Source organism: Sinocyclocheilus rhinocerous, unplaced genomic scaffold (genome assembly GCF_001515625.1).
Source record: "Sinocyclocheilus rhinocerous isolate Xijiao unplaced genomic scaffold, SAMN03320098_v1.1 scaffold1806, whole genome shotgun sequence".
NCBI lineage: Eukaryota > Metazoa > Chordata > Actinopteri > Cypriniformes > Cyprinidae > Sinocyclocheilus > Sinocyclocheilus rhinocerous.
Window position 1 is genome coordinate 565,309 of NW_015658531.1, and position 7,493 is coordinate 572,801.

Genomic DNA, 7,493 nt, shown 5'->3' on the forward strand with positions numbered 1-7,493 from the left:
CAACCAAAAGAGAATTGAGACACCCCTACCCCTTCACGTGAACGCGCGAAACGGAGGGGTAGGGGAAAGGGGAAAGGCTAAGGGGTAGAATTGGGATTGGGCCTATATGTATAGAAAAAAGCTAAATATTATTTAGTGATGTTTTGTTCATGTATATTGCGCAGCTCTAGTGCAGCGTGCAGGACACCCTCAGTGTCCTATTTGCATATGATTCAGTGGTGAGATTATATAAGAAATCAGATGCTGATTCATACGAGCACACATGAGCATCTTGCTCTAAGCCTGCTTCCATTAAGGTCTTTTTGCATTCACATTTTACTATGAACCTGACAGATAATATTCTCGATTATTACAAGGAAATCCATTTGATATTCTATACAGCCTGTAATGAATTGCCATTTAGCTGCTGGAACATGCAGCTTATTCAGCCATTACAAGAAGAGTTCAGCCAAAAAGCTCTCAAATCTAATTCTTCAGGACATCTGAACTCTATCTTACAGCTTCAGAATATAGTGCACAAGTCATACAGATTACTTCACGTTTTTTTTTGAATGAGGTTTCCCTTTAAATGCAGACTATATGTAAATTTGTCCTTGCAAGATCCCTCACGTTTGCTCACGAGTGCCAACGATCCACTTTCCTCCCATCACACTTAAAAAACAAAGATAACAGGTTGAGCTTGAGCCGAGAGGCTGCATTTGCTTAATTAGAGGTGCAGAGGAGAACGAGAGAACGAGGAAACACCCACATTTGCTAAATTGGAGAGAGTGACCTGTAACTGCACCCGTCTCAGTCTCAGATTGATGGCAGCGTCTCATTACTGACACACGTGGACATTCACTGACATACTGGAAACAAATCGCAATCGCACGAGCCCCGTTCTACATACTTAACACTCGCATTGCTTTACCAAACATACTTTTAGTGTAACTGTACAAACCTCCAGCTTCAGCTCGTGCTTCACATGTCTTTTTGCTGTCAAATCTTTGCTGATTTATAAGTAAACGTCAGAATAACTTTAGTAATATTTCAGTAATACTGTTTATATATTTATTATTATAATTGCTTTACTAAATATTAATTAATTATTAAATTACAATTATTACAATGGATGATTGCAATGAATTGAAAAAGTATCTTTATAGCTAAATATTTATTACTAATATATATATATATATATATAAGAATTATTATGTATATATATATACCGTTTTTTAAGAATTATTTTATATATATTAAAAACAATTCTGAAATAATTTTTAGTTTAATTTTAAAATTTAATTTAATTTTTAAGTGATATTCAGATGAACACTCACTGGACTGAAGCAGCTCTGCTTTACTTGATTCTCCATCAATCATTTTCTAGAAAAATCAGTGCATCTCAAATCTGATCATCAGGATCTTTTGAGGAGCGTTTGTTTCCAGAAGCTTTACTTTCACTGTTCCTCAGCGGAGGAGTGATCTTCAGAAGCCTCCAAAACATCTCACATCTTCTGAGGAACGTTTATTTGTTCAACCCTTAATCATCATTGGACAATGGACTGCATTGCATCATTTAAATATCTTACTAAGGCATCTTATTGGAGATATAGAGCGACCACCAATAATATTTTTATCATTTTAAGTATCTGCTATACTGTTATTAAGATCTCATTTGTTTACATTACAAGCATCAGAATTGCATCAGTTTTTGTCAATATCAGCATCTGCACCAAATTGCACAGTTTTACTCCGTTTGGGCCTCTGAATAAAATTCAGATGTTCATATTCTCACTATATCATACTACATGAGCCATAAAAGCCTGACGTATTAAATATGATCCTCAACAAAACACATGCATGTTTTATATTTTGTCTAAAGGTTCAATAAACTGTTCAGTTTAAAAAAAAAAAAAAAAAAAAGAAGATATTTCATATGTCAGGCTTTACAGGGTTAAATAATACTATTAAACTAAAGTCAACTTCAAAGCTTTGAGCAACACATTAGCTTCTTTATTGATATAACAGGCAGTGCAAAAAGCCAAAATAATTGCTGACTATTGTACATTTGTTTCAGTTACGGTGGACTATGACCTGATCAGCTTGTGTTATTATTAGTCTAAGAACATCAGAGTTACATGGATATGCAACAAAGCGGGGAAGAGTGGGGCAAGTTGTCACAATAAGAACCTGTCATTAAAGAACCTATTATAAGGCAAAAAAACTATTTTATACAGCAGATGCACACTTTTGGCATCACATATACTAAAGTATAACCCTTGTGACAACTCTCTCAATGCATTTACACTAAAAACAAGTTAAAAGCAAAACAAAACACAGATTCGGTCTATTTATCTGCATCACAGTTTGATGTTTAAGCAGACAGGAGTGGAAAGATTTGTTCATATCCTATCAGAACAGTGAGGCTGGTGTGTTTGTGATGTGCTCGCTTTGTTCCAGCCGGTGCATCTGCATCGAGGCTGCTGGGACAAGTCACATTCTTGGCAGAGAAACAAATACGCTGCATCTAACTAGGGGCCTCTGTGTTCAATGGCCTATTTAGACGCCAGAGCTGCAGATTATATTGAAATACGCGACCGACAGCTCTGAATTTGGCTAGTCGCGCTTCAATCTGGGACATTAAATCAGTGTATAACGTCAAACACGGGTATAAAATGCCGAAATGTGCATTAAAGCCGTTTAAAATCTTGTAACTGAGATTTAAAACACGAACCGGTGTTTGTAAAACAACTGTGGAGATATTTCTCCCTCACATCAGCAGCGCGAGGCGATGATCTCCCAAACTCGTCTCTCACTCTCTCACTCACACACACACACACACACACACACACACACACACAGACAGACAGACAGACAGACAGACAGACAACGTAAACAAGCCTATAAAACGGGCGAAAAATGCCGGCGTTTACGCTACAATAATTCAAGACGGTCGGAAATCACAAATTGTGAATAACAAATGAAGGAAAGGAGTGAAATCCTACCGTCTAACTCGGCTGAGCTCCGCTCGACTGTCCTCCGATCTAATCCCGACGGTTTAATGCGAGTCTCGTGAGCGCACTCGTCACTTCCGCCTGCTCTGACCTGTGCACCTGCACCAGCGCGCGGGATAAAAATAGATTACTGCGCGTTCTCATTCATTCAATCCTCGAGGATGCTGAATATCTATGAACGCGTATTATCGCGCTCACGTGTTTACTCAATTACTGCTAGACTGTCTACTGTAATTACTGTGCTCACTACAGTTACATTTTACACCTACACCATAGCACACACTTCACTCGTTCTGTACTGTGCGCGTTGTATTGTGTATTAGGGAATGGAGGTCCGAATCATTTGAACGAACCGGCTCGTTCGAACAGTTCGTTTTCAAGAACCGAATCAGTGATTCTTTTACATCATCACGCTATCCCTGCGTTCCAAAAGCCAGGTTTATCCGTTTTCCACTTCATTAGAGCCATGATTCATCACATAAGAACGAAGATAATTACAACCTAAATATATATTGCACTGAAATAAACAAAAACAGTTTTAAGTAACTGCTATTATTTAATAATAAAATTCCGTTAATTAAAACCAACCCAGCAAATACAGAACGTTCCCCTAACGTTCCCATTGGATTATTTATGTATTTGAAAATGAATAAGAACCTAATTAGTGATTCTTTTACGTCATCACGTTATCCTTACGTTCCAAAGTTCCAATATTTTATAAGGTTTATCAGTTTCACATCATTACAGTCATGATTTTTATTTTTGAATGCTATTTAATAATAAAATCCTGTTTATTAAAACCAACCCAGCAAACCATTTGTTTGTGTGTTTATTATTTAATTAATTTAGTTTGTTTTTTGAGGGGAACCAAATAAGAACGTTATGGAAACCAAAATCTGGGAACTGTTTCATATGTACATCAAGGCATTAACCAGCGAGATTTTTGATTTTAGCAAAAAATAAATAAATAAATGTATTACCGTTCGTCCCAGCACCAAAATCCTCGGATCAGTCATTACGAATCGGACACGTGAACCCGATTCAGTCTCATTCATGAAAGAATCGTTCAGACCGACAAATTCATTTAAAGATCCGACTCAAAAGAACGATTCGTTAGCGAATCGGACACCGCTAGTGTATATTGTTTTGTACAGTGCATTGCATACGTGTTGATTTATTGGCTTAATGGTCGGACCTGTGTGTGTTTTCTGCTTATAATTTCAGAGGATTTCGACATCGTGTGTTTACTCGAAGTGAAAGCAGTGCGTGGCTCTTTCACAGCTGAAGGGTGTGGAACCAATTGCGCGTTTGTTTTTTGCTTCGAAGGGTGGGGTTTTGGGACAGAGAAATAAATAATAATAAAAAAAAATTTAAAAGAAATGTATAAAATAATAATAAAGAACATACAGCACATGTATTGTGGAAAAATATAAGCTAAGAAAATAAGGAAGTGACTGATTTATGTCTGTTATCAAGTTTAAGATAACATATTTAATTGTTCATGAATGACAAATAAGTTCCTATATCACTTTTTTGAAGATGTAATTAAATGCTTCGTTACAGCAAACCATTAAACTAGAAATGTAAAAATATATGCATATTATGTTATTCATCACTGATCAAATAAACTAGTTTGCTTTCAGTACTTTTTTATTCAGTTCTCATGTCTTAATACTTTTTAACAATGCCGATATTTATTTTAAACCTGACACACTAACTTAAAACTGTCTGAGGACAGTTCATTGTTCACATGTCTGCATTTGCTTTGATATTAAAGGCATTGCATAATTGCTTGCAAAATGCAGGTTAATGTTCCATGTGAAATAATATCGTCAAATGAATCTGCCTGCTGACATCCCAAAATGCAATGCGGCCTAATCTGCCATCTGGCCATTAAACCCTGTCAGCACTGTACATGAATCAAAGGCATGTGCATTAATGCTACATGAAGTGTTGAAATATGTACAGAATATGCACCTTTGGTTAATTTCTCTTGTATAACTTGCTCTTTTCACAAATTAATAAATAAGGCTCAACTGAAGTTTATGGTTTAAAGTTTAAATATTTAATATGCATATAATCATTTATTTATTTGGTAAATAGCCATGTAATATGTGGGATAAAGTACAGCCAATTGGTCATTATTGCAAAATAAAAGTCCTTTCTTCACCCTGCAACTAGCTACCTCTACATTTATTTCTTGCATAAAGAACAGTATATTTGTCTGTGCACATGTATGCAAACTAAAAACTTGATTTTGGGTACCTGCATTTGTAATTTACAAAATGTACATCAACCACATTCAAATTCATATTGACCCAGATACCGAAACTTCTGTGCAAAATAACTAATAAATACATTATAAGTTTATGCATTTAGCAGACACTTTTATCCAAAGCGACTTACAGTGCATTCAGGCTATACATTTTTTACCAGTATGTGTGTTCCCTGGGAATCAAACCCACAACCTTTGTGCTGCTACCACAATGCTCTACCACTGAGCCACAGGAACATTATAAAACATATTCAAAGCACCATATGTATGAAGCTAACTGTATGGCTTATGGATTGTACAGAAATCTGCATGAAAGTGAGCGACATATCTGGCAACATTAGCAGCATACAACAAAATTGCGATCCAAAAACTTGTTTGAACACAATTTTGTTTGCTGCTGTTTGCTATGAAAGCCCATTTCTGCCACAGGATAAAAATGTTAAAGAGGTACTTATCCTCTTATCCTCTTTTTTTAGGAAAAAAACTCACAAAGTCAGAATTGTGAGATACAGTGTTAATTTTGACAGCAAATATTGATTTAGTTTTAGTCATAGTCTTTTGACTAAAATGCCATTTAGTCATATTTTAGTCACCTGAATTGTTTTTAGTTTTAGTCTAGTTTTAGTCGACTAAATATCATAAGATTTTAGTCGACTAAATCTACAGTAAATTTAGTCGGCTGAAATCTAATGGGTTTAGTTACAGTGCAATGTGTTTATTAAGCATTTCTCCAAAATTTCCAAACTCATTATATAGGTTTGATATTAATGTTTTATCATGATAGACACCGATTTAACTGCGGTGACACACAACATGCCTTGTGTGAATGTTAATGTTATGTTAAAATTAATAAAACCACGTCTCATAAAGAACAAGAACATGGTCTTCTTTTTAATGAAATACCAACTGGTTATATAGGCTAATTATGCATTGTTTATAGCAACTTGTTTACCATATTCTTCATTCTTTCAAGCAGACATATTTATTTCTGTAAATAAATTTAGATTAATCTTTAGGGCTACTGAAGTTTTTCAATCAAGAGCAGTGAGTGATTCTCTTTCTTTCGTTGCTTGATTAACATCAATGACTCGGACAATAGCAACTAAATTAGGCTGCTGTCCCTTTAAAACCGAATGCACAGCTGCAATGGATGCAATGTACTGATACACGTTCTCCCTACTGTTTACGTTCACTGAAGACGTAATCAACTGCGTTTACGTGAATACTCGTCAAAACGGACAATTTGACATCATTTTGTGTGTAATTCTTAATTCTCCGTTCATGCGACGTGAAAGAGTATTCACGCGCTGTGAGAGGCGCTTTCTGTGTGTATGCTTCAGTGTCTGCGCTCAGAAAACCCGACCGAATCTGCGTCGTCAGATTTATATGTCTGCTCTTCTCTTACTCCCACATATTGACATTTTTCAACATTTTATGCGACGTACAGCAAGTGTATTTTAGCTTATGTCCCGCCGGTTCGTATGTACGCATCTAACCTCCGAACCACGCAGCAGATTCGTTCTGAAATTGAATGAATCTCTTCCCAAATCGTCCCTCCCTAACATTTTCGTCTCGTTTTTATTCGTTGACGAAAATGTCAATAAATTTTCGTCATAGTTTTTGTCATTCAAAAATAATTTTAGTTCGTTATCGTCTCGTTGTCGTCAGTGAAAAAAATGTCATTGACAAACATTATGACGAAAATTATTCATCAACGAAATTAACACTGGTGAGATATATGTAAACTCACTACAGATTTACTCAGAATTGTTATATCAAGAAAAAGAAGTCAGAATTCCAAGATAGAAACTCAGAATTGACCCTTCGCAGGGAGCTTGACTGACAGGCGATCTGACCAATCATAACGCTGAATCCACCATATTGTCCGACAAACAGATCAGACAGGAGAGTAGATAAAAGGGTTAGTTCACCCAAAAATGAAAATTCGGTCATTAATTACTCACCCTCATGTCATTCTAAACCCGTAAGACCTCCGTTCATCTTCGGAACATAAATCAAGATATTTTTGATTAATTCTTAGAGCTCTCTGACCCCCCATAGACAGCAATGTAATTACCACGATCAAGGTCCAGAAACGTAGCAAGGAGATCGGTAAAATAATCCATTACACATCAGCGGTTCAACCATAATTTTACGAAGCGACGAGAATACTTTTTGTACGCAAAGAAAACAAAAATAACGACTTTATTCAACAATTCGTCTCC

At 36.0% G+C, this 7,493-nt stretch overlaps 1 protein-coding gene across 1 annotated transcript in view; it reads right to left on the minus strand.

Moving 5' to 3' along the window:
• LOC107722698 (mitogen-activated protein kinase kinase kinase 13-like) overlaps positions 1-3,281 on the minus strand; it is an 85,211-nt gene extending 81,930 nt beyond the window's left edge. Inside the window, exon 1 of the mRNA XM_016531167.1 lies at positions 2,985-3,281. The gene's annotated coding sequence lies outside the window, so the exon portion shown is untranslated. The remainder of the gene's footprint in view (positions 1-2,984) is intronic.
• Between the last annotated feature and the right edge of the window lie 4,212 nt (positions 3,282-7,493).